Source organism: Chinchilla lanigera, unplaced genomic scaffold, assembly GCF_000276665.1.
Source record: "Chinchilla lanigera isolate Chin_1 unplaced genomic scaffold, ChiLan1.0 scaffold00088, whole genome shotgun sequence".
Classification (NCBI taxonomy): Eukaryota; Metazoa; Chordata; class Mammalia; order Rodentia; family Chinchillidae; genus Chinchilla; species Chinchilla lanigera.
Genome location: NW_004955489.1, coordinates 4,589,828 through 4,616,790, shown reverse-complemented (window position 1 = coordinate 4,616,790; position 26,963 = coordinate 4,589,828). Strand labels below are relative to the sequence as shown.

Sequence of the window (26,963 nt, the reverse complement as noted above, 5' to 3'; positions counted from 1 at the left end):
ATGAAATATAAAAAATTAGCAATTTAAATATTTAAGGGTGCAGTTTGTTTTTTTTTTTTTTTGGTTTTTCTCCGGTACTGGAAACCGAACTCACGACCTTGCGCTTGCCAGGCAGGCGCTTTGCCGCTGAGCTAAATCCCCAGCCCCTAAGGGTGCAGTTTGGTGACATGAAGCACATTCGCATTCCAGAAGAGGTTCACTAACAGCATTGTATCAACCAAGGGGACAAGAACAATCTCTGTTTTTCTCTGTGGAATGTCAGTTGAATCAGAAAATTTCCTCAGGATATCTTGTTACTGAATTTCTCACTTTAGGTATTATTTACATGGGGAAATCATATATTGGGCAACGAAATGGGAATGTTTCTCCTCAGAGACTCAACCTTGTCAGTGTTCTTTGATGCCTAGTAGGACTACTGCAGGAAAAAAAAAATTAGAACGTTGCTAGGAGACGGAAGAGCCAAAAGCCCACGCTCTTGTAGGGGTTCCACAGGAAATCAATGGAATTTAAGTATGTTTGGATCAGAGGTTTACCCATCAAACTATGTCCCCTAATGAGCATGCGCATTTTCACATATAATGCCTTCCACGATGTTCTGATTGAGGCGGATTATTGAGGATAATCTCAAGGCAATTTATTTATTTCCATTGGGCTAATCCCTTCTTCGGAGCACAGCTCCTTTTCAAGTGGCTGCTGCGTTGCGTTGCTGTTTTCCCCCACCCCTTCAGTGCGACTGCCTCAGAGCTGGTGGAGAGACAGAAAGTACGCACGCACCTGGTAAGTAGCCAAGAAAGCCTTCGTAAAATACTTATCGAGGCTCCACTTTTTAAGCCGAGTGACATGTTTTGATGGAATGGAATAATACAGACCTGTGCAGGAATTTCTGGAGGCAGCGGCACTGGGAAGATGGATTCAATTGTAAATATTCCTTGGGTTACTTTTCTAGTTTAAAGCTTGTTTCTTAAATGGTGAGTGAGTTGCTAGCAGGAAATACAGACACTTCCCCTTGTGATTCTGGTAAGATACTTCCTACAATAAGATGTAATGGAGATGTATTGAAAATGAGAAATTGCCTTCAGTTTCATGTTTGGATTAGACGCGAAGAAATGGGTTACAGAGGTTCAAGATGTTCTCAGATCTGCTTTCTTAAGTGAGTGGCATGACAGAAATATGATTTTGCGATGGAGAACAGGATACTGTGCCTCCTCATGCTTCTTGAATTAAGAAAATTGCGTGCCAGAGATATCTGTATGGGAAAGAAAACGAGGAAGAGGGCAGCCTGTAATAATATTAAGAGCGATTGCTACATGTGAGAGATGAACCTGTATTGAACGGGAAATCTTAAAATTAGGCATTAGAATGAAGAAAAAAGAAAAAGAAATAGCAAATATTGTGACTGTACCTTCGTTTGCAAAATTTATTTGTGTTATTGGATATCACTTTATACAGAAAAGACAGTGCTCTTAATGGGTTCTTTTAAGGATGTGAGAAGCATAGCAGATTCCTGTTGACACAGCTTTTATGTGTGTTTCTGAAATATGCTTGGAAATGCTTATTTTTTCATAGGTCAGTTTCTGCAAGAAAAAAGAAAAACAAGGGATGTATTTAAAAAAATTTATTTGGAATTCAGATTGTTTTGACACAAGAGAGCAGAAAACAAAATAAATAGATTTTTGAGTTAGATGACAAAACAGCAATGAAAAAAGAACAATAAGGATGAAAAGGCTTGTTGGAAAGTATACACCATGGGTCACTTCCTAAGTTGAACATGTCTGCTGGTAGCATGTTCTGCAGGGGACAGGGAGAGAGCATGTTAAAGGCAGAGGGTGGGGGCATCAGCAGGGCACTGCAGCAAAGAGAGCGACTGATGCATCTGGGGACATGTGACCACTCTCTGGTGTAGCCAAGAAAAATTTCCAGGACTCCATCTTGTATAAGAAATTGTATACATACCAACATGCAAATAATGCTATAATCTTGCTGCGGAACGTAATGAGTTCTTCTTGCATAATCTTCCATTGGTCTACGTTGGTTTTTAATCTTGCTTTTTATTGTCTTTGTTCCTAGACCTTCTTTTCTGTGCTCCCAGTGATTTTATGATTATTGAAATCTCTTACCAAAAAAGTTCTTTTCCTCTTTATTATCAAAATATACTGTTTGCTGTGGAATATTTGGAAAGGCGTCCAGATGAGTATAAAAATTGCCCCAAATCCCAAACGCCAGAGATAATCACTATAAACATAATTACTATCCGTCTCTTTTCTCTCAACATATGCAAATATATGCATAGGGATATATATTTTGTACGAAAGGAGCATCATATGTACATACCATTTTTATTTGGCCGTATTCATTAAACATATATTAGAAGGAATTCCTCATATGTTAAAATACTCCATAAGAATGAAATTATTTTGGATGCATAATTTTTTATCGAATCTCACTAAATGTCCTATTATTGAATGCATATATGTGCAGTTTTTGATGTTATAAATAATCTAACAAATACCTTTCCATATAAATCTCTGTATGCTTTTTTGTTTTTTTTTTCCCCCAGGATAAATTCGTAGACGTGGAATTCATGGATCAAATGGTATGAACCATTTTAAGGTTTCTCCCCCAGACCCAAGACATATCGCCTAATTTTTTATCATCTTTGGGAACAACATTATTTTCTAATCATTACTTGCCTATTGATGTTCATCATTGATGGTGGTGATGTTTTGGGCATTTTGAAGCTTTATATTTTTAGATATCTACATATGTCAGCTGTTGATTTTGTGATTTTTTTCCTTTGAAATATTTACCTATATACGGATTCATCTGTATTTCCCCCCACTAACGTCATTCTTTCATTTGTAATTGATTTCTTAATGCAGCTAAAATTGATTTTGATGTGTGATGCAAAGTAGGATCTAATTTTGTTTTTTTTCTAAATAGGTCACCAATTGTTTGAGCATTACTTATTGAATAATTCAAGCTTTCCTCTTCCACTGATTTGAAACGGCAACAGCTGTTCTCCCATTAGCTAGGGTGTAGCTTTCCACAGGTCAGCCATTTTCTCTCTACCCAAAATGGTTACATTCCACAATCATACTCTTACCTTCTGGCAGCATCTGGCAGCATCCGGCAGCATGCTAAAGCATCATGTTTGTGCCTCTGCCTTTCAGGAGTCCTAGGCCTGTACAGTCAAATATAGTGGTTTTCAAACACGAATTTTATTTGAAATATTTGAAATGCTTTTTTTTGTCACTTTTTTACAAATTAAAATTGAGAAACTGACTATAGAAAACCATTGTTCCACATGTGGTATTCCTTTTGGACACAAGTAAGGGCCCAGCTTTTTGTTTAAAAGGGGACTAGTGGCCATCCTAGGGCTCCTCTTTCAACCTCTTTTCTTTATTCCTCAGGTACTTGCAGAGTTAAAGCTGTCTGGATTCAGTTCCTGGAATTTTCTAGAATGGTATAACAGGAAAATGTAAGAAATGTATGAGGAGCAGAAATAAACGTGTTTGCCAGGCTGTTGCTGACAGTAGTCTGATCTAGAGATTGAGGGTGAGTCCCAATCTAATCTGTCACTCTTACCATCTCTTTGAGATAGAGGAAACACCCCAATGGTCCCACTCTTTCTGCTGTGGATGGGAGGCTGAAGACATAAAACAGACTCTTTCAGTAGGAGATGGGTTAAGTACTGTGTACAGAAATATTTGACACTGTTTTTAAACATCACCTACCACGCCTGCTGAGCCCCTGCCTGAAACACTGCCTTCTTTTCCTATTGACTTCTGACCCTGGCCTCTGGCATTTACTGATGGTATAATCAAAGGTCAGAGGGATGAGGGAGACACTTCCTCACCCACTGTTACTTCAAGGCATCCCTCTGACCCAGAGGCACAGCCCTAGTCATTTCCCAACTTGCCTCATTAGTTCTTATTTGTTTATGACTGGAGGCTTGTTTCCCAGGCAACGGAGCTCACCAGAGCATGTTCACTTGCTCCTCTGTGGTAGCAAAATGTGGATGAGAGGCCAGGAGTGGGGTCTGGGGGGCCTGGCGGTGGTGGAAGGAGTTATTCTGCAGGTATGATATCAGTTTTTCTGTACAGTACTAAACTGCCATCGTTATTGTGTTAAAATGCCCTCTGAAGGCTTTGAGCCTCTTGGTATTTCTTCTTCCCTAATCAACTGAACTTAATGTTTTCTGCCACTCATCACAAATTCTTTCTAAGGTGAGGCCCTCTCACGTTGGAAACGAGGGGATCTCGGGGCACCAAAGGGATCCATACAACATGGGGAAAGGAAACAAGATCACCTAGTTTCAAACCTCCACCACTTGTTGGTTGCGTGATCAGGAGACAGTTATTCTCTGCCTCAGTTTCCACAGATGAGCAATGAGAGGAGTAGTGGCACCTTTAAAATAGGGTCAGGTGTTTAGTAACCATTAAAAAAAGTGTTGTCTATTGTTATTTTTAGATTTTAAGGGAGACTTACCTGGAGAAAAGACTCGCGCCAGCAGTGTACAACTCACCCTTTAGTGCCCACACTGGTCAAATAATATAAACATGCATTTGCACCTCCAGCCACAGACCTGGTACACAGACTTTCCCTAAACCACACAGACACACCTCAAGGCGTGGCCATAAGCGTCCCAGCAAGAGACTTGCCCCATAGTACGAGGACACGTCCCACATCACTAGATTCTTCCCGAGGCACACAGTTTTGCTTCAACACAGAGACCCACCTAAGGGGCACTGAACTTCCCCACAGGACAGAAATGCCCTGCACAGACAATCCCAGCATCACAGATTGTCTTCATATCAGTCAGGCTCTTCCTAGGACACGAAGACGTACAAATGCATGACGTAGAACACAATCTTTCCACAGCCTGCAGATACTCCCCATAGCACAAAAATATTGCCACAGAACACAGACTGTCTGCAGCACAAAGACTCTCTAGAGCACACAGGCCTGTTCACAGATCACAGACTCATGACACAGCTCGAAGAGCCACGCCATGACACAAGGGCTCTGTTGCAACAGACAGACTCACCACGTGGTGAAAGACGCTGACCACCCCACCAGGACACAGGCTCACTTGCGCTACACAGCCACCCTCCGTGTCGTGTACACCATGCAGAGTCTCCCCAGGAAACACAGGCTGAAGCCACAGTACACAGTCCCCACACACTCAGAGTTTAGTCCACTGCACAGGGACGCAGGTGTGCGTCCTGCAGCACGCACATAGCGCGATGCACAGGATTGCGTTGCAGCCCACAGATGGCCCTCCGGTACACTAGCTCACTCCACAGCAAACACAATGACCATGTAATGAAAACACTTCACAGGCCTTCTTATCGCATAACATCTACCCCCCCCCAAATTCACCCTCACAACGCACACCGCGACCCGTTGTCACCAGAACACAGCCGTAATAAATGGACATGCACCACCGTGCAGAGCACAACACTGCAGCATGCACACGGGCCACTACCACGGACAAACATGTTCCGCCACAGATGTGTATGCTGCAGGAGCATCTCACAGTCCACCTTTCCCTCGCTCCTCCTGTGGCATCCACACAGCTTCCACCGTGGGAATCATCCTGACACACGACACCCCAGCCGCACAGTGCTCAGAATGATGGAACGGCATGCGCCTGCTGTCCAACTTTGTTTCCTCAAACCCACACTGCTTACACAGTGTGAACACATGCTCCCCAACACCTACAACCATTTGCCATGTGCTGCTCAAATTTACCAGAAAGCACCTGCACTGTTTTCACTGCTTGCACTTCTGCCCAGAGTGCAAGCTGTGTGCAGAACTGCACCAAAATGCAGCTGCTCCCAGTGATATACCTACTTTGCTCACAACTCACAAGTACACTGTTGCACACAAAGATGCACCCTACATGTGCAGGACACGCACTCATACCACAGCAGTTAGACTTGCCCTAAAGTCACACTCACAATACTTAGACATGCCTTAAAGTTCACAAGCATGCCTTTGAACACAGAGATTGATTGCACAAGTTACAGAATTGCCTCACAACACAGTCCTAGTCTAGAGCACAAAACCTACAATGTACATAAACATTTCCCACTGTGTAGATCGCAGGACATATTACCCTCCTTTGCAAAGATTTCCGTTTGAGCACACAGACATGCATTACCATACTGTTGAGCTACAAGTCTGGCATACAGCAGAGATACGGCTTTTGCAATGGTTTAGAGCAAGGCCTCTGGACCCAGACCACCTGGGTTTGAATCCAGATACCGTCCCTTGCTAAATGTATCACCATGGGTAAGTATATTTCTTTGTTCTTTAGTTTACTCATCTGTAAAACAAAGATAACATTAGTACTTATTTCAGAGGCTTACTGTGCATAATAAATGAATTAAGGTATGTTAAGTGTTTAGTACAGTGCTGGATACATGAGAAGTGTTGTCGGACATGTTAATTTATATTATAATCATACCCCTGCCCTCTACCCCCATTTCTACTAACACAAAAAAGCCTATCCCTAATGCCTACCATCATCTGGCAACACAAATATTTATTGCATAATATACAAACTAACTCCAGAACATCTAGAAACACTCTACTAAACACAGACACCCCACCATAATGCTCACAAATCCTACAGAGCATAGAGACCTGAACTTACCACTATTCATAATGTACAGAAGTGCACTGAGATTAAGCAATCTGCTGTACAACATACAGATTCATTCTATGATGTGCAGACCATCTCACAACATGTAGAGTGGACACACAGCACCCTGCCCCACTCCACAAGGCAAAGACCCACAACTCAGCACACATACATGTGCTGTGAACTCAGAGGTATGTCCTGTACCACCCAAACACATTGTCCTACACACAGATTTTGTCCCATAATGTGGATTCCCCTACTGTTCACAAACACACTTCTAAATGTGCACTATCACCTCACAACATAAGTAACAAACTCATCCCACAATATGCAGACTTGTGTTAAAATACCCGGACTCACACCAAGCAAAGGCAGGCTCATGGTACAAAAACTCATGTCACAACTGTCAGACTGGAACAAGGGAGAGGTTGGCTTCAACCTCTCTAGGCACAATGTAGTTGGCCCGTGATGTGTGGTCCCTCTCTGTGGTGTGAAGCATATAGTCAGAGCTCCAGCTGCCTGGGCTCGAATCTCACATACGTCATTACAAATTTTATGACCTTGTAAAGGTCTTTTGATCTCTTACCTATAAATGAGGGATAATAAAAGTACTCATGCTCCATACAACTAGTAAGAAAAATAAATGTGCTGAGATCTATAACACGTTTAGAAAAGCGCCTGGTAAAGAATTAGTGTTACTGATGTTAGCTGATCTTGTTATTGTTATAGTTGTTGTTACTGCGCAAGGAAATGGAACATAATGGTAAGACTCAGCCTGAAACAATTAGACACAAACTATTATATACTGACAATCCCTTATAAGGCCCCAAATCACATCACAGCCCACTGTCTCACTATTCTTTCCATTCAATGCCTAGATTGGCTGCACTTAGCCCATAACACCTTCGAGCTTCTCCCACAGTGTCTGCATAACGCCTAGACTCATCACATAACACCTAGATGCAGGCTACACTGTGCAGATACAACCTTCATATAGAAACATGTCCATAGGAAACTCCTCCCAGTTCGGGTGAAAGCTTCCTGTCATTTACATATGTGCTCCACAGTATATGACGCGTACATTGTGTGTGTTTGAATAAAAACTGTGTATTTGAATAAAACATAAAATAAAAACCACATTGCTATGAATCTGCTCACTTCAAACCCACTTAGCCCATCCTTCTTGTCACTTTCTGAAATGGTCACAGAAGTCCTCTTTTGTGAGTGATTATCTTTAGTTGTCCTGGCATAGCTGCCTTCATGGCCCTAATTAATTTAAAAATTTACCTTTCATGGTCATTTTGACTTTAGAGAAAAGGTAGATGTCTAAGGGTGCCACATTTGCTGAATAAGGCAGATGAGGACATGCAGCAATTTTTTTTTTTTTACAAGCCTGCTTTTCTGTTGCATGGCACTCAGTAGCAGGACTTCACTGTGTTTTTAAAATCACAGCTCATAAAGACATTTGTACATGCTCATCCCAGAACATCACATTAGCTCCCCAATATGAAGAATTTACTTCAAAAGTCCTAGAAACAATCTGCAACACATAGACTTTTCCAAAGTAGGGAATAATAACACACAAACTTCACTACAGTAACCAGATTGGCTTTACAACACACAGAAATGGGACATGACCCATAGCACATAGATTTTTCCCTATGACATACATATTTGTCCAACAAAACATTGTCCTGGCTATAGAAGACCAGGATTTACCTCCTGAATACAGACTTGTTCACACACATTAACACATTAGACATCTCATGATGCACATATATAACTCATAACACACACATACACACGCACACACTTGCTCCAGTACACATAGACACATCCCACATCATAGCAGTTTGACTCACAACTGCCAGAAGCACCCCACAACATATAACAGGAGCCACAATTCCACAGTCCATCCCTGTCACTCACAGATTCATCACAGAAATTAATTTCCTGTTACAACTCAGAGCAGCATGTCCACAAAGGATGTGCTGAAACATAGAAAAACATACAGAGCACACAGAAAAGCACAATGCACAGGTGTATTCTTTAACCACCCAGATTCACTTCACATCATGCAGACTCAACCCCAAAACCACACTAACGCACCAGTTAGTGGCCATTCTGCACAGTACCTAGATAAAACCATAACACAGAGATCTGCCTCACAATCTGTGCACTTCCACAGACTGCCATCAATACACGGATTGGCTCTACAAAACACTTCCTTGTCTCTATGAAACCTAGGCTAGTGTAGAAGAAATGTTGAAAATGCACCTAGAACTGAAGGCAAAAGAGATATTCCACTTTGACCAGCCTTGCCCCATACTGCCCAGACACTCTGAAGTACAGAGATTCATCCTGCCATATGCAGGATGGCCCATCATCACCAAGAGAAACTCTACAACACCCAAGCAGGAACCACAATATACAGATGTGCCCTCACATTCTTCCCACAAAGTAGTGATTGATCTCACAAGATGTCTTCTTCCATAGCACCAACACCTTCAAGCATATATAAATGTTAGACAACAGGCACTGTGCGAGTGGAGAGATGCATTACAATACTAAGACTTGCTGTAAGACATTCATGCATGTCCCTGACCAAACAAAATCACCCCATGATCCTTAGGCCTTCCCCAGAATACATGCACATTTCTCCACAATGCACATAATCCCCAGACAACATAGACTAGTTGCGAAAAACATAAGTTTTTGATTCCATAGCAACAAGATTTAGCTGTGAGCATACAGAAATGCTGAGAAATAAACATAAATCTGGATGCATAGATATGCCATCAATTCCCAAAGTCACTCTGTAACACTCAGTCTCACCAGTGAGACCCAGAGAGTCACTTTAAGTTACTCAGATGAACACATGAGATCCGGGCCTATTCCTAAAGCCTTGTTTGCCCCATGGCACCCAAAATTATTTTGCAGTAGACAAACTGACCTGTGTTAGTCCATCCTGTCCCATAACAGGTAGTCTGGCATGGAAAGAAAAGACTATCTGCACAACACATAGAGTGTTTGCTTGTCTCCACAGTTCTTAGACTTTTCCTCATAGCACAAATAAATGTTGGAAAATGGGCTCAACCTGCAACACTAAGATATGTTCCCTTAACACTCAGATTGGCCAAACGACACCCAGGATAGCTATACAAAACTCCCGAATGCAACACGACAAGCACACATTCCTTGCAACACCGGGGCATACCTTACACCACATGGTATGCTCCATAACGTACAAAGTTGCCTGGTGACATAGACTGATTCCATAGTTACTTGCCTTATCAACATTAAGACATGGCTTAGAACACATACAAATTGTGAGTAACACACAGAAAAATCCCTCAGGCACAGATATATCCCCCAATACCTAGACTCACATTCACCACTGCTAGCTAGATTCACCACCAAATGCTTACACCTACTCTACAATACCTCCTTGTCTCACAAAGCCAGAAACACCATCTGTTACTTTCCTGGCAACCCAGGTTTGATCCACAGCACACAGTAACGATGCACAGCCAAAAGTGTCCACGTAGTCCACAGACTGGCCAGACAGCCCCTTCTTTTCCCCTTCACAATGTCAAGACTTGCTTGATAGCACAAAGAAACAGTGGACAAAACACAGAAAGCTGTCGAATGCACTGGTGTCCTTTATAATGCCCAGACTCACCCTCTAAGACTGATCCAACAACACAGAGATGATATCCACAACGGATGTCTTCCAAAATCTATTGAACTCACAACATGCAGACTACTCTCATCAACACCTCTTTTTTTTTCTGACTCTGCAGCACATGAGTATCACAGAACAGAGAGATACTGGGCAGCACACGTGCAGTTAAACATAAGTCACAAACATAAGTCACACACAGCATTCCTCATCCAGATTTGTTACATGATGACAGAACTTACTCCCTGACACATAGATCTACAGCACAACACCAGACTAGTTCTATGAAATCACTTCTTGCTTGTACAATACCGAGATTTGTTTTGCAGCACAAGTCTGGAGTGCTAGAGAACACTGAGACAAAGCCCTGACACATAAATATCACCCAGATTCCTTTTACAACATCCTGACTTGCCACAGAGCATCGAAGCTTCCACTACTTCCAAGGCCCAGACTCACCAGATTGGCTCTATAGCACAATTACATTCTCCATAACATACTCTCAGCACATGACAGATTGGCCTTTCAAAAATCTTCCTTTTGCAAAACAAATATTTTCCTCTGATCTGACAGAAAACTTGAACAGCATACAGATTAAAAACTCCACATTACACATATATACTATACGCATCTATATCCCCTCTACAGGACAGACTCAGTAATACACAAATCTACCTCCATGACATCTGTCCTCACCCCCTGACACCCAGAATCATCCCCCAAACCTAGATTCACTCCACAGCATTTAATCTAGCCCCATAAAACCCATACTGATCTCATAATACCAGAAAGACCTCTTGTCACTCAGTCTAGCCTTGCAGCAGCCAGGTGTGCCCTGCAGTGTAAACTAGCCCCACAGCTCATAAACATATCTCACCTGCAGCACACTTTCTCCCGAACTCAGAAACGTGCCAGGCAGGACCTCGTGCCACCCTGACGCAAAACTTGGCTCACAGCACACCGCATTGAAGAGAAGCAGCAGAATCGCACTTTGCATAGGTAGATCCCAGTCCTCACTTCAGAGTGTGGAAACTCACAGCGCAAGACCCCTAGTGATCCAGTGGTGGCTGGACGTGTCCCACCATACACAGAAATGCCCCCAACGACTCAGGCTGTCTCTACCATGTAGCTGTTGACCCAACAAAATATGTCCCCCCCTGCAAAACACTCACACTTATAGCACATAGAAATGCTCAAGCACACAAATAAAGCCTACACTGTCCAAATATGCTCCATTATTTGAGGGCTTGGTGCAAAATATGCATACTTACTGCACAACTCACAGACTTGGCACATGAGTGCATCCTCATGCTCAGTCACCAAGATTAACCTAAGCAGCACACAGGCATCCCAACTGGCCCCCACTCCCAGGCCCACTCTGTGAAACAGCTACTTAGCCTTCTCTACATCAAAGCTTGCAAAGCACAAAAGGGATCTAGAACACATTTAAGTCACATAACACAGAGACATACTCATGGCACTTAGAGTTAACACCCAGATTCCCACTATGACACTCAGATTCACTCACTAGCATGGTTTAATCTGCAACACACAGACGTGACCCAAAGTAAGTGACACTCAACAACTCACGGACATGCTTTATAACATAGGGCCGTGCTGCACAATTCACAGACTTTTCCCACAATGCTAACACTTGACTTACAATGCAAAGAAATTCTATATCATACACAGCTAAATAAAAGAAACAAACACACAGCTCCCAGACTTGCCAGACAGTATTGACACTTGCCTTGTTTCACACGTATTTGCCCTTAAATAAAATTCAGATTGGCTCCAGAATATACAAACCTACCCGTACTCCACAACAAACAGGCATGTCCTAATATACACACGTTCTATATAACATAGAACAACCTCACAGAATTACACCATAATGAAAAGTTAAAACTAATAATTCACAGATCTATCCCATAGAACAAAGATCCACTCCCACGTACACTTACCATACAATTCCCACATTTGCACCAAACGTTTGCACTCAGTTCACATGATCTCACCCCAGAACATGCATTTGCCCTCTCAAGGTCAATTCATAACTCACATGTGTCCCATAATACCCAGCCACACTTTGCAATGTAGAGATTACACTCATAACTTAGACACACTTCTGAATAGCACAGAGAATTCTATAACACTAAAAGTTGTCCCTACAATATCCAATCCCACATTACATCACCACAAATTTTCACCAAACATGCACTCAATCCAAAAGCATGGCTTCTCCCACAACTCCTGTGTGCATCTCTCTGTGCATGGATATGCTACATAAGGTAGAGTCCTCAGAAAAAACACAGCATTGCATAGCAGCTTATAAATATGTCTCAGATCACACACTTGTAAGGAATGGACCCAGAATATGCAGTTACTTCTTCAAACCCATTGACTTGCCCCTTTGCTCCTGTGCCCTGCCAGTATAGTCTTGTCTAGTAGCTCTACAGTACACCATCGTAAAGAGTTTTCCCCATGATTCATGGACTTTATCCAGTCTTCAAATTCATCGTACAACAGACAAACTCACCCCATACACGGCATTTTCCTACAATACACAGACTCGTCTTCAAAGCATGGGATTGCCTAATAATGTTCCATAACCACCAGATATGATCCCAAACACATAGATATGTACCACAACACCAAGCAATACTCCATAACATTCATATGAGCCCCACGATGCCTGGGTACTTCCATAACTTCCACACTAACCACTCAATAGCTAGACCAACTTACTATGTCACACATACTTCATGACACAAGACTCCTCACACATCCTGTAGGAGCCCCCTTCACAATCTACAACTGTACTTCACAAAGAAAACTTCACAAAATGCCAAGATGTGCTCCAGAACATATCCAATATTACCACAACCCTGAAGTTTGCCTCAAAAGTCAGTCTTGAACCAGAGTACCACAAAAATGCCTCCCAAATGCCTTCACTGAGTCTGCAGTAAAAAGACAACTCTACCATGCTGAGACCCACCTCCTAACACCAAGAGATGACCCTATAACTCACAGGTAAGTTTCACAGTGCAGACGTCTCTGTATCATGCACAGCCTCACTCTACAATGTAGGATTATCCTGCTGCAGTTCCTAAGTATCTAGCCTCTCCACAAATTATCTTGCCACTCACGCCAAGGTATGTCTTACATAATGCACAAAATAACTCCACAATGCATAGATACCACTTATAACGGACAGATTTATCCAGTGACAGAAAGACTTCCTCAAAAACAAAATTACATTCTCATGCACAGATGCACCTCAGATTTCTACACTCTGTGATACAAATACCCCACCAAGAAAACACATGCCCCTCCACACACAGGACTGTTGCAGGACTCACAAGCATGGCTCCCAGAATCAAGAGCCTATATTGCACAGGTACACTCCTTCCCAGGCATGTCTTTTAAAGCACAACCTCACCCACAAGGCACTCTTCACATGCTCCCTCGATCCAGTATCTGGGACACGAACCCCAGAACACTGTGACAGATACTCCCATAAAATGATGCATAGGCAGTGCACAAATGTCTTGAAAATTCACAGATACTCTGCAGAGTTGCAGAATTGCCACATCATTTACACACTTTCTCTCACATGCAGACACATCTCAAAATGCCTTGCCTCAAATCACAACATAAAGACTCAGCCCATATTGTTCTCCCCACAATGCACTGGCATGTTCTGTAACACTCCAGATTCTCCTACAACACGCAGAATATTACCACAACCTCACAGTGCCACACATCTATATAGGACCTATAATACACAAAAAAAGCACACGGAAACAATATACAACAAGCCTCAAAATGTACAGACTTGCTCCACAACAGTGACACACCCTATGCTGCACAAACATACCCTACCACACGACCTTGCTGACAAACCATCACCCAACCACCCAAAGATCCACAACTCAGGACACACTCAATTACACATTGGTGTACCCCACAGCATAAAGAATTGCACCTTAATCAGAGTAGACATATAGTACAGAGTGGTCCTACAACACAAACACAAACTCTGTTATACCCTAGACTTGTGCCCGTTCTCGCAAACTCTCTTTATAGCACTTATACCCCATTCCATCTAGAATCAGTCTACATCATACAGATTTTCCACATGATACACAGAATTTGATTACAACCTCTAGAAATGCTGTACTATGTTCATGCAGATCTCATACCTGATGGACTTCAACACCACCTCTGGCCTCGATGCAAAAATTTACATGAATTCTCAGCAAAATACTCTAAAATCCAAAGGTTTTACATATGACATAGAAACCTATTATAGAATCTCTGGAATCAACCCAGGAAGCAACGTCACCCTATGACTCCATGATATATCTCACAATACACAGACTTCAATGTACAGACCACAACATCTTGACCTGCCCTATAATGTGAGGGCATTTCCATAGTCCATGACTTCTCTGGCAGAGCACATGGGTACATTTAAAAATTGACAGTCATAAATGTATAGCCTAGAAAAATAGTATAATTTGATTACCATAGAGCGTTCAGTTATTTCATGAGCCTATTACATCACCTTCTCAACCGTGTATTGATTTGCTCCTCAGAATGTGAAAAGAGGACCCACATACTCACACAGAGCTGGTGAGTGACTTCACTTTTTTGAATCTTTTTACCTGTTTGTAAATATGAATGAAAAAAGCTGCCTTCTAGGCTAGTTTAATGATGAAATAAGATCCGTTTTATAATGAAGCAAGATTCAGAATACAGCCTATGGAGATGAACATGCCAGCTTCCAATCATGGCTTCACTATTTGCAGGTGAATGCTGCTCTTGAGTGTCATCCAGCGCAGGCTAGTGAAATCATAGCAGTGTGTCCTCATCCACCTTACTCACCGGATCTGCCCCCAGATCAGAATGATCATGAAAGGCAAATGTGTTGAATTGATTCAGGATATTGAAGCAGCCACACTAGTGCAACTAAAGACATGAAAGAGAACTTCCAGAACTGCTTCATAAAGTGGAAAGAATGGTGAGATAAGTGTGTTCAAAGTGAAGGAGTATATTTTGAGGGGACTAACAGCAATATGTTTTTGCTGTAATAAATTTTTTTTGCTACCAGGAATCGAACTCAGGACCTTAGGCTTACCAGGCAAGGGCTTGTCACTGAGCTACATCCCCAGCCCTGTAATAAATTTTTAAAGTTTAGATTTTCACTGTTTTGTTGGCCACATTGCATATATTTAGAGAAATGTGGGTGATTAAGGAGAAAGAAACATTTGGTATAGATACATACATATGCAGGTATACTTTGTCAAAAGCATTCATCTATATATTGACATCTAGACACAGATCCGAAGATCCAAGCAAAGGCATACACAGCATGCATGTCCGTACTCTCACACTGACTCACTTGTCCACAAAAGGTGAGCACCAAGTTACATGAGTGTCCAGAAATATGAATTTGCAGAAATACAAGCAGGTATATAGAGAAAGGGATGTACACACACTCATGCACGTATACGCTCACACCTTGGTAGACCCAGAAAATTGCTGTGATGCTTGCTTGTGTAGATGCTTGTAGAAATATATACACAGATCTGTAAACATGAAGAATACTGCCTGGGTGTACAGATATACACGGATCTCCCTAAGCATATACCTATACAAATACTGAGATGCACAGGTCTACACAAAAGCATATATATCTACTTGTCTATGCTTACAGAAATGTATGCAGTATGCTTAAAGAGAAAGGCATACCTTCACTGGCATACATTTGTGCAGACAGTTGTGTGTAGAATAGTATGTATACATGCAAAAATAGATGAGCATGCATGCTACATAGTTGTGCACAAACACAGGAACGGATATAGCTATAAATCTACCACAGGTGTGCTGAATTCCCGTGCATAATGAGTTCTTAAACACACTACATAAGCATCTATGCATAGACACAAAAATGCGGTCACTCAGACTCATACAAAGACATTAATTTACACACAGATTTCTATTCAGACACACATGACTCTGAAGACATGCTGACGGTCACATAGAAATGCACATGAAAACAGAGGTGAATGAACACATGAATAAACACTGAGATGTACATATGTGAATACAGAACATTTGTGGTGAACCTATGGCATCCATGCCATAACGAGCTGTTTGTTATCATTGAGAGCTCTGAAAGGTTTGCCATCACTGATATAGAAGGTTCCAGCATTATAGGAAATAATGTGAAGGTCCAGACATACAAATGCACACCAAGATACATGGGCCTGTACATATTATGTACACAGAGATACACAGCTATGCAGTGGTTACACAGATGAACATTTGTAACCAGTAAACATGAGCACTGAACATGTCCGAACAGACACAGATGCTATCCTATAGGCATGAATGCGCACAGAGATAAATACAGGGGGGCACAGGTACAGTCCTACACACACCTTTACATGTGTACCTACTCACTTGGATGATGATACGTTTGAAAACTTGCTCACAAGCACATGCACACCGGGCTCTATAATTGCACTCGAATAGACACTTTAATGCATGTGCAGATGTACACTTAGGTGCAATGTATTCTCCCACAGAAATGAGGCAGACCACATCCTAAGCATATAAAAGTAAGAGGCATATACATATATCTACAGATAATACATACATAAAAGTAGTAAGAACGTACATATGCACATACAGACATCTGCAAATATACAAATGCACAAGTGTACAGCCAGGCATACACACACATTGGCACACACAATCTATAAATGTGCTTCTGTGCTTATAATGGTGTACAAGTTCTAAATGAACATCAAATGTATGAATGAACATATAGACACATATGTGCCAACATAGGTATATAGTGCATACAGGTCTTAATCATACTAAAAACAGAAACACAGATTTACATGTACAGACAGATACACATGCAGATTTATGCGTATGAAAACACAGATGACCAAGTGCATATAAAAGGAGACATAAATATTTTTAAAGCAGGCTGTGACTTCTAATGTGCTTTTATCTTAGCCTCTTGGGAGAGTGAAAATTATTAAGTTCCGTCAGCTGACTATACTGTATAAAGTACACATGGGAATTACTGAAAGGATTTCTAAAAGATCTTGAGAGCACATGTTTGTACACACACATACATGCACAAAATCAGAGTCATAGATCACATGGAAACTCAGAAATGTAAATATGTGCATAGCCTAATACAGAAAGACCCATACATATACACGCATCCCACTGGAATATCACACTGTAGCAGATGCGTAGCTATTGAAGTTAAACACAAAACAAAGACCTACATTTTCATTCCAGCTTTATCACTTAGTAGCTCAATAAATTGGGGCAATTTTATTGTTCTCTCATCTGTAATGTGGGAGTAATCATCGCACCTATCTTTCAAACTCATTTGTAGATTCAGTGAAATGAAGTGCTGACCCCAGTGCTTGGAATGTCATAGATTGTTCTGCTGTTGCTGTCACAGTATATTTATTTTTGCTAGAGACAAACTGCTTAGCTAGGTAGGGTTTGATTTTTATGGTAAAAAATGAAAATGCCTGTGTTATAGAGACATTAACTTTATTTTCAAATGTACCAATAAGAAATAAGTTGTTGCTGTATTATTATTAAATAACAGATTCTATTCACAAACAAGGACATGTTGAAGTTCTCAGAAAGGATGGTAACTACTGTCCTTGGCGAATAGGAAGACCTGAAACAAATATTTTCTGTTATTGTTGTTACTGTCATTAGTACTCTTTTCCTTTTTGTAGGAGGAGCTCGAAGATAAAGAATATGGAGTAGGAGGAAGAGGGCTTCGCGCCCAGTGCGCATTGCCATCTAGTGACCATGTTGAGTAAGTACAGTATTTGTGGTTGATTCAGACTCTGGAATTTGACCCATTACAAGGTTGCATAACTGTCCTGGAGAATAAGCTAGTATATATCACGTTATCGTAGTTTTCTCTATATCCTGAAGTAAGTTAGCAATAAAATGAAATTTTATTTCCAAATTCCATCCCTTCTTCCCCAGATTTGCTCCTGGGCTTCACTGAGACAATTTTTGATAGCAACAGTCTTCACACTTCCTCAGAATTTTGCCATCGAAAGTCACTTTGCAAAGTGATTTACCATGCCACACGCATGCTTTGACGTTAACAGCAGAAATTTATTATGAGTTTAAATACTTGCTTTTTTAATGTCTAGCATACTGTAAATAGTGACACTTTTGATAAAATGATTTAATCACGTTTGGCATTATTAACTGAAATAAAAGTATCATACTAATTTGATACTCATAGTTAATTTAAAAGAAAAAAGCAATGAACAAGGTTTTTTTTTTTTTTTTTTTTTTTGGTTTTGGTTTTTCTCTGGTACCGGGAACCGAACTCACGACCTTGCGCTTGCCAGGCAGGCGCTTTTGCCGCTGAGCTAAATCCCCAGACCCTATGAACAAGGTTTTAAGCAGTCAGAAATTTTACGTGATTTTTCTACTTCCTTGAAATAATCATTCCATTAAACCTTTTCACATAATTGATTTTGATGTAATATACTTTTATGTTTAAAGGCCTTTTTTTTGTTTTTGTTTTTTTTTTTGTTTTTCTCCGGTACCGGGAACCGAACTAATGACCTTGCGCTTGCCAGGCAGGCGCTTTTGCCGCTGAGCTAAATCCCCAGCCCCTTTGTTTTTTTTTTGTTTTTTTTTTTTAATGGCCTTTTATTGATCATCTTAGCACACATCTCTCCAGAAAGTATAAAGTGATTGAAGTAAATTCTGCCATGATTATAAGCCTCAAGTATTAAAATTTTATCGTTCAATTATTAGTAGTATACAGCTGATAAGAAGCTCAAAATATCATACATTTTGGTAAGTAATTAGTAAACTGAAAAGTAGATTTGATTTGTAATGCATTTTTCAAGTGAATTTAACTTTGTTCTTCGCCAATATTCTTTCTTTTTTCTTTCTTCCTCTCTATTTTGTACTGGGGAATTGAACCAAGGTCTTGTGAATGTTAGGTAATACTTTGCACCAGGCTATATCACCAGCCATTTTAAATTTTACTTTGAGATGTGGTCTTGCTGCTTGTCTATGCTGGCCTCAAAATTGTGATTCTCCTGCCTCACCCTCCTGAATATCTGGGATTTTACCTGGTACCACATCCATCTTATTTTTCAGTTTTATGGATTTAAGAACTCAGATAACTTTGTTCCTGTCAATAGTAAAACGCAATGAAATGATTGTCCAAATCACAGGTCAAAAGTCATACAGAAATCTACCATCAAAAATAGTTTAATGATTTAAAATAACTTTCATGAAAAGTTTTAATTTTTAACAGATCACTAGACTATGTCTGTCTTTAATCCCCAAAAAACAAAGTAACCCAATAATTTACTAAAGAAACTTTTTCTCAGCCATTTCCTTTTTCAGTTTCTGATAAGTCTACCAAAATAGCTTTAGTGAGATTTGTCAAATTACTATTATATTTGTTATAATTTCATTTTGAGGCATTTTAAATGCATTATCCATGCAAATGTTTGGTTAGATCAAAATATTTATATCAATATGTCTTTGCCAATACAGTAATTTGATAAAATATTTAAATTTATAGCCTTTAAATATACAAACTTGAGACTGTAGAATTGAATCAACAATTTATCGGAAAATATTTATAGTACAGTATAATTGGTAAAGGCAATGTGCATGTCAAAATAATGAACTAAATCAGTTTTAGTTTTAGAAAAACTGTCTGACTTCATTCTTCAATGAAAAAGTATTAATATGTATTTTGATTATCATTAATAAAACCATAGAGTAATCAATTATGGGACACATTTTGTTAACTAGATAACTAACAAGTAAATATAAGATTTACAATAACAATGAGGTTTTTATCCATTTGAAAATAAATTGAGAAGTTAAACAAAAATTTTGTTTCTGATAGATACTTTTATGTATTCATTACGTATTTATGTATTTTTTATGATGCAGCGGATTGAATCCAAGACCGTGATCATGCTCTGCTGCTGAGCTATACTCCCAGCCCCTTGTACATCATTTTAAATTAAGCCATGTAACGTGTCGCTCAAATCAAATTCATAGATGATGTGAGGAGTCTGAGGGCAAGTTCAAGTTCCTTTGGTCCATACATTTGCATGTGCATTTAGAACAATAGTATTGAGATGCTGGGAATACTTAATGATATATAAAAATTTTTTAAATCCATGGATTTTGTTTGACCACTGAGTCAAATTTTTGAACTATATGTTTGGAAAGAGAAAAGTATGTATTGCTAAGAAATAATTGGTCTGACAATTAGCATATTTTTTTAACAAAGAAGTTAGAAAATATGTTATTTATAAAATAAAATAAAGGTTGATTTTAATTGGAACAGTTATTTCAAGATAGAACCTGAGAAAACAGGTTTAACTAGTTTAATTGAATGAAACACCTTATCTGAAACAAATCACATGTAATTTCTATGGATTAAATGTTACTGGCCCAAGCATTTTTACTGTTAGAAAACAATCCAGTTGCAGTTAGAAGAATTAGTGCCAGTAATATATACAGCTATTAGGTAGGTAGTGCTTTGCTTTCCATTTTAGTGATTAATGCTGAGAAAAACTGGAAAATAGCGCTTAGTTTTAAGCATGAAGGGAAATTAGTTGGTATTAGGCAGTTCTTAGATTATACGGCTGATATGAACTGAGATACGCTGTAAGTTTACAATAGAGTACATTGCAAAGACAGGACAAATATAAATAAAGTAGGTAATATTGTATATTAATTATATGTTGAAATGACAATATTTTGTGTTGAGATAAATAATAAATATTGAAATTAATTTCACTTACTTTTAGCCTTTCTAAAATGTTGCAACATGAAAATTTAAAATTACACACATAGTTCATGTTATATATATTCTATGATAGCGCTGGTCTAGACCTTGTATTGAAAAATCTCAAACTTCCTTTAAACCACAACTAAGGAAAAAATTGATTTTTCCATTAATCTAGCCTAGTATATCAATATTCCAATAAAATCAGTTCCTTTCATTATTGTTTAGATTTCTGTGTCAGCCAATTTCTACTTGTAAGCAGGAAAAAATAAAAACAATTCCATTAAGGCTATTGGAAAGAGAATCTGTCCTTAGCACCTAGGAATTTTCGTAGTGTAAGCTTTGGAAGGCTTCTCACTGATTACATGTGAAGCTTTTCAAACTCTTTCGAATTTCCAGTCGTGGATATTGCATTCTGTTGAAGATCTGAAGTATTTCATCACATCTGAGATATTTACTTTAGTTCTTTCTATGTAACATTAAGAAACGATACACTTCCAGAAAAATTATCATGTAAAACTTTCACATCCATGAAATTCTAATTTTCTTTTGACTGAAAGAAATTTTATACTTATTTAGACACTTTGTTATCATATATCCTGATATAACAATATCTATGAACAAGTTTGAGCCTATACAGTGACAACTCCTATTCAACCACCTCCTGGTCCCAAGTGACTGTAAAAATGGCCTTGATTCTAATGTGCCTTCTGCTTTCAGAGATATGAAAAATATGCATCTTAGAATTGATGAAATATGGTAAGTCATTTGTCAAGAGACAAGTATTCCGGAGGGCAGAAAGCCAAACTCTAAGACTTAGTGGCATTGGAGATTGGACATTAATGAAAATAGCTTTTGTACATATTATATTTAGAAAGACAAGCGTGGATCTCGTTGACGATATTATCATACCCCTCTTAAGTAACATTACAGTATATCTTTCATTGTTTGATGGTTTCCCTAGGACTCTGTTACTGGTTTCCTAGCTTGGATTGGGAAGGTTGGCAGACAGTCAGGTTGGGTGGAGCCTCATCTGCAGGCAGACTGGACCAATCCAAACCCAAAATGTGTGGCCTTTCTGTAGGGAGAACCACCTAGCACAGTCTTGGTAAGGCTGTGGCTTCAATGGCTATGTGTGTTCTTTGTAAGTGGGCTGAAATAAGAAGCCTTCTTCTTGTCATGGCTTCATTTAACCTTAGCATCATCAATGTAACCTTTCTTGATGGAAGGGTCTAAGAAGCGGAGTGGAAATTGAGCTGCTTTCCTAGATTTGTTTTATACAGAATTTGAGAAGTTAAGTAAGTTATGTCAGAACACCACCGGAAGTATATTACCTCAAGAATCGATGAAATAAAAGGAATTGTGACACATTTTGATTCTAATGGTTCTCTTGATGGATATGAGATTTATAAGAGGTAGCAAAACCAGAAGTTTTTATAGAAGGAGAGGAATAAGAGAATTGATGACACATTTGTTCACTTGTTCTGATATTTAAACATGATGTGTACCTCTTTTGAAGGTACAAAAACAATGCTGCTTTGCAGGTTTGTGATGAGTGCTTTTGTGTAGGGGCCCGAGTTTAGACGACCTTCTTTCTTAGCTTCAATGCGCCACTGTCACCATCTTGAAATTCATAAGAAGTTTTGAAAAAAGGGTTTCATATTTGAATATCGCAGTTGGCCAGGAGATTATGTAACTGACGCTGTTCTAAAGGAGGCACCTATAAATATAGCATTCATAAGCCACTAGAGCCACCGCTGCTATTGCCAGGAATAATAGCTGCAAAAGAGGTAAAAGGAGCCCAAGCAGTATTATTCATGAGTACTTAATATTAAGTCCTCATTTGTTCATGATACAACTTGGGGTCTCGTCTATGTGTCTGTTTTCTCATCTAAAATATGTCTGTGACATAACACTTGCCCTCCATAACCACAAATCAGGCTAATTTATAGGATCAAATTAAATTCACATGAAGTACTTTCAGATTTGTAAAGATCGAGTCACATGGAAAAGACTATTTATCCACATCCCCTCTGCACACATACCTGCCAACCATGGAGTCTTGGTGGTAACTACCTGCTTGGGGCCCCGGGGGCCTAGCTGGACTCAGCAGTCAGGTTACCTTGGCCCATGACCACAGAGCCGTTATTCTGGAAGATCCTAGAGCCAGAAAATCAGTTCCTTTGAAATCTCAGGGGCCTAAGCAAGGCATGTCACTGCTGTCAGAAGGTCTGAATCCAGGCTGCAAAGAAATTGCAGAAAGGCAGACAAGGAGAGAGTTGGGAAGAGAAGTGAGATAATGAAATCCAGCCTGCAAACATGCTCTGAGCCCCTGGGACGTAGTTACAAGCACTTGTCTCGGTGCCAGGATTGAGGAGGGAGGGGCCAAGAGTGACAGCCACTTCAGATTGACACGTAAATTTTCTCATTGCCCAGAAGGGAATTGTATTCAGAGTTTCCATTGTCTTAAGACAGGAAGCTTTTATCTCAGTGTGTGAAGGAGTTCATTTTCCTGATGGAAAGGTGAAAAGCGTACAGCCCAGACGCTGAGAAAGTCAGAAAATAACAGATGGCTTGAAGCATGCAAGAATGCTCTAGGTGCTGTTTGTGGTGCTTCCTGAGGGTCTTACATAAACAACTGAGGGATTTGGGATAAAATGCAACACAGAAATGAAAATAGCGCTTCAAATGAGGCCACGAAATGAAATGCCAGAAGGTGATTTACAGATCACCTTGGCAATGATTTCTGTTCCCGATGAGAAGTGGTGATCATCACCTTGTTCTACTGACATTTTTCCCTTCTGTGTTGCTGACCAAATGGTCAGTATGTCTCTCTGTATTTCTCAGCCCTGGCCAGGCCCAAGGAATCTACTTAATTTAACCTATTTCTTCATATCAGTAGAGAACTTCTGATTTATTTATGTAGTAAGCAAACAGAATATATAGGTCACATTTTACCTAAGGAAAGCTTTTCCGGGGTACTTCATTTTATGCAAGTATGTTGGAAAATTTTTGTGTATATTAGATTATGATTTAAATTATTCCGTAGAGCTCATTCAAAGGCTCCATGCTGACTATTTTGAAAAGCCACCAATTTACACCGTATTTATTTTTAATAGGCCGGGCATTTAGCTTGATTAGGGTTCGCTTGTGAGATTTCTGTGAGAGAGGAAGATTAAAAGCAGAAAACAAATGACATGGAAAAGGGTAGAAAATTAATTCAGTCATTTGAGATTTGCATATATACATTCATATTCATTCCAGGGTATAAAAGATAGGAAATAAAATCTTTATCTACATCTCGCCTGGTTAGATCCAAGTAGGCAACTTCTTAACTTTTTCTGTAATGTTTCTTCCCCTGTTGAAAAGTGACCTCCTTGCAAACAAATAAATCCAAAAATGACATAAATCCCACAAAGTTAGAAGATGCATTCAAGCAGTGGTTCTGTATCCTGGTATTTGTTCATATGCATGTAGCAGAAAATTCCTACAATAACAAGCTCTCCTTTTAAAATCCTCATGTGGAAAGCAATTAGTGTGACGCTAAGCTAACAGAGAGCTGAATGAGTATCTCAAAGGACTAATTCGCATTCCTTATGGTAGAAGGAGCTATGCAGCGAGATACCTAATAAGATGTCAGCTCTTTGTTATGGGATAATTTTGAGCAGATGCGCATAAGAAAGGAACACATAGATTACAGAGGAAGAAGACAGTTTTGTTAAACCCAAACATTTAGAATCAAGGTTTAGAAAGGCACAACCTTACCAGCTTCCACAAAAAGGAAGGATTTTCCCACTCTTTATTCTGCTTTAACTGATTGTTTATGTATTGACTATCTGGAGCATCGCTCAGCAGGTGTCATTTCAACCAGTCAATTCTTGTGTTGAATACATTTGATAAAATTGTCATCTTTATCTTTCCAGTTATATTATCTTATAAAAATTAATGAAAAATTACACAATTTTTGGTTATCCTGTATTTAAATAATTGGACTGGTAAGTGGGTCATTTCATGGTGGTAAGAAATTCTCCTGTTATCCTGAATAGTAATGCATATTGCACGTCTAACTATACATTGCCTAATATGAGCTGGGTCTGAATTTTTACAAAAAAGTGAAAAATGGCCTTCCCTATCTATGGGACACTTGCTACATATTTAAATATTTGCACACAGGAAGCAAGAGAACCTTTATCACGGCGCTTGCACAGAATCCAGTTAACCTGTCAGGAGTCATCCCCATGTTGTGAAGATAGCAAGCAAATGACTGGCCCTGGCATTTGAACCAGTACACCCAGTGCAGGACAGTAGATGCAGGGACAGAAAAGTGCTTTGCCAGGAGAAAGTCTAGGAGCCTCTTTCCTTCCACCACCTCCTCTTGACCTTAGAGTTGACAGGATTTTGAAGAGTTCTAATGACTGTGCAGAGCTGAGAAAAACCAAAATCACTGAAGACTTTGATTTGGATGCATTTTATGTGTGTTTTTTTTATGTGGCATAAGAAAGGAGAATAGGGATGTGACTGTATAGGAGTGAGAAGGCTCTTTGTCTCCTGGCTGAGATGATACAGTGCATTCGGTTGCATACCTCTGTTGCAAAGTCAGGAGGGAGGCAGAAGATCAGGTAGCTGTATCATTTCCATCATTTTAATTGCTTTGCACCTAAGTTTGCGCTCCAGGTTTAGATTGCAGCAAAGACATAGTTAAACCAATAAGAAAGAGCCAACATCAACCTTCTGATTGGTTCACAGCGGAGACTTCCAGCTGCCTAGCAGCTCGGCTTGACGAGGATGAGTGACGACCTACAGCAGAAGTGGAGCCTGAGGATAAGGATGATGCGTGAGTAGTTAACTTTTGTGCTAAAACAAGTGAGGGTCCCCACTGAACTGGCGGATGTTGAGAGTCTTCCGTCACATCATGAGAGCCTGTGGGGGAGTTGGCTGTTGTGCACAGACATCTGGGTGCAAGTGCAAAGAAGTCTCCATGTGAGAGGCTGGGAAGTGCGGAGGATACTGGGGGAAGCGCTTCTTGACTAGTTGGACAGTGGCAATCTGTTTATGCCTGACTTCGTCAGGGCCAGTTCAGGCTGTCACCAAAGCTTTTTTTTTTTTTTCTTTTTTGAGACAGGGTCTTGCTATGCAGTCCAGGCTGACCTTGAGCTCCCTTTGTAGCCCAGGCTGGTCTCAAACTCACGATGATCATCCTGCCTCAGCCTCCCGAGTGCTGGGATTACAGGCGTGAGCCACCATGCCCGGCTACCAAAGCTTTTTTGAGCTACCTGAAACACTGCCTAAAATCCTTACAGTATTCCTAGACCAAGTAACAGTTACCAAATGTGCCAGTGAAGGAAGGTATCAGGCTCTGCAGTGACTTCATTATGATATAGGAAGATTTCCAAAGGATCTCAGTTGAGATTGAGGACAATAGAAAGGAAGATAAAAATGCAGGTTGAGAAACTCTAATTCAAAATGCTTGGGATTGAAAGTATTTCTGATTTTGGAATATGTGCACAGACATTACTGGCAAGCATCTCTAATCTGAAAACTGAAATACTTCATGTTTTGGAGCATTTCAGATTTCAGAGGAGCAATTCTGAACTTCTGTATTGTTAACAGGTGCAAAGAACTCGGGCTGGGGATATACCTCAGTGGCACAGCGCCTGCCTGGCAAGCACAAGGTTCTGAGTTCGATTCCCGGTACCAAAAAACAAAAATGCTGGGTGTGGTGGTGCATGCCTGTAATCCCAGCACTTGGGAGGCTGAGGCAGGAGGATCATTGTGAGTTCGAG

General features: G+C 40.0%; 1 long non-coding RNA gene across 7 annotated transcripts in view; it reads left to right on the top strand.

Annotated features, from left to right (window-relative positions):
* Positions 1-630: 630 nt before the first annotated feature.
* The window catches only part of LOC102029406, a 60,111-nt gene continuing 33,778 nt past the window's right edge, over positions 631-26,963 (top strand). Inside the window, exons 1-8 of one of the 7 annotated variants that reach the window (XR_001231196.1) lie at positions 631-777; positions 2,558-2,593; positions 3,411-3,555; positions 4,471-6,297; positions 14,933-14,969; positions 15,146-15,357; positions 18,119-18,201; positions 25,927-26,014. This is a non-coding gene — a long non-coding RNA (uncharacterized LOC102029406). The remainder of the gene's footprint in view (positions 778-2,557; positions 2,594-3,410; positions 3,556-4,470; positions 6,298-14,932; positions 14,970-15,145; positions 15,358-18,118; positions 18,202-25,926; positions 26,015-26,963) is intronic. The other 6 variants (XR_001231201.1, XR_264021.2, XR_001231198.1 and 3 more) reach the window with 6 other exon arrangements.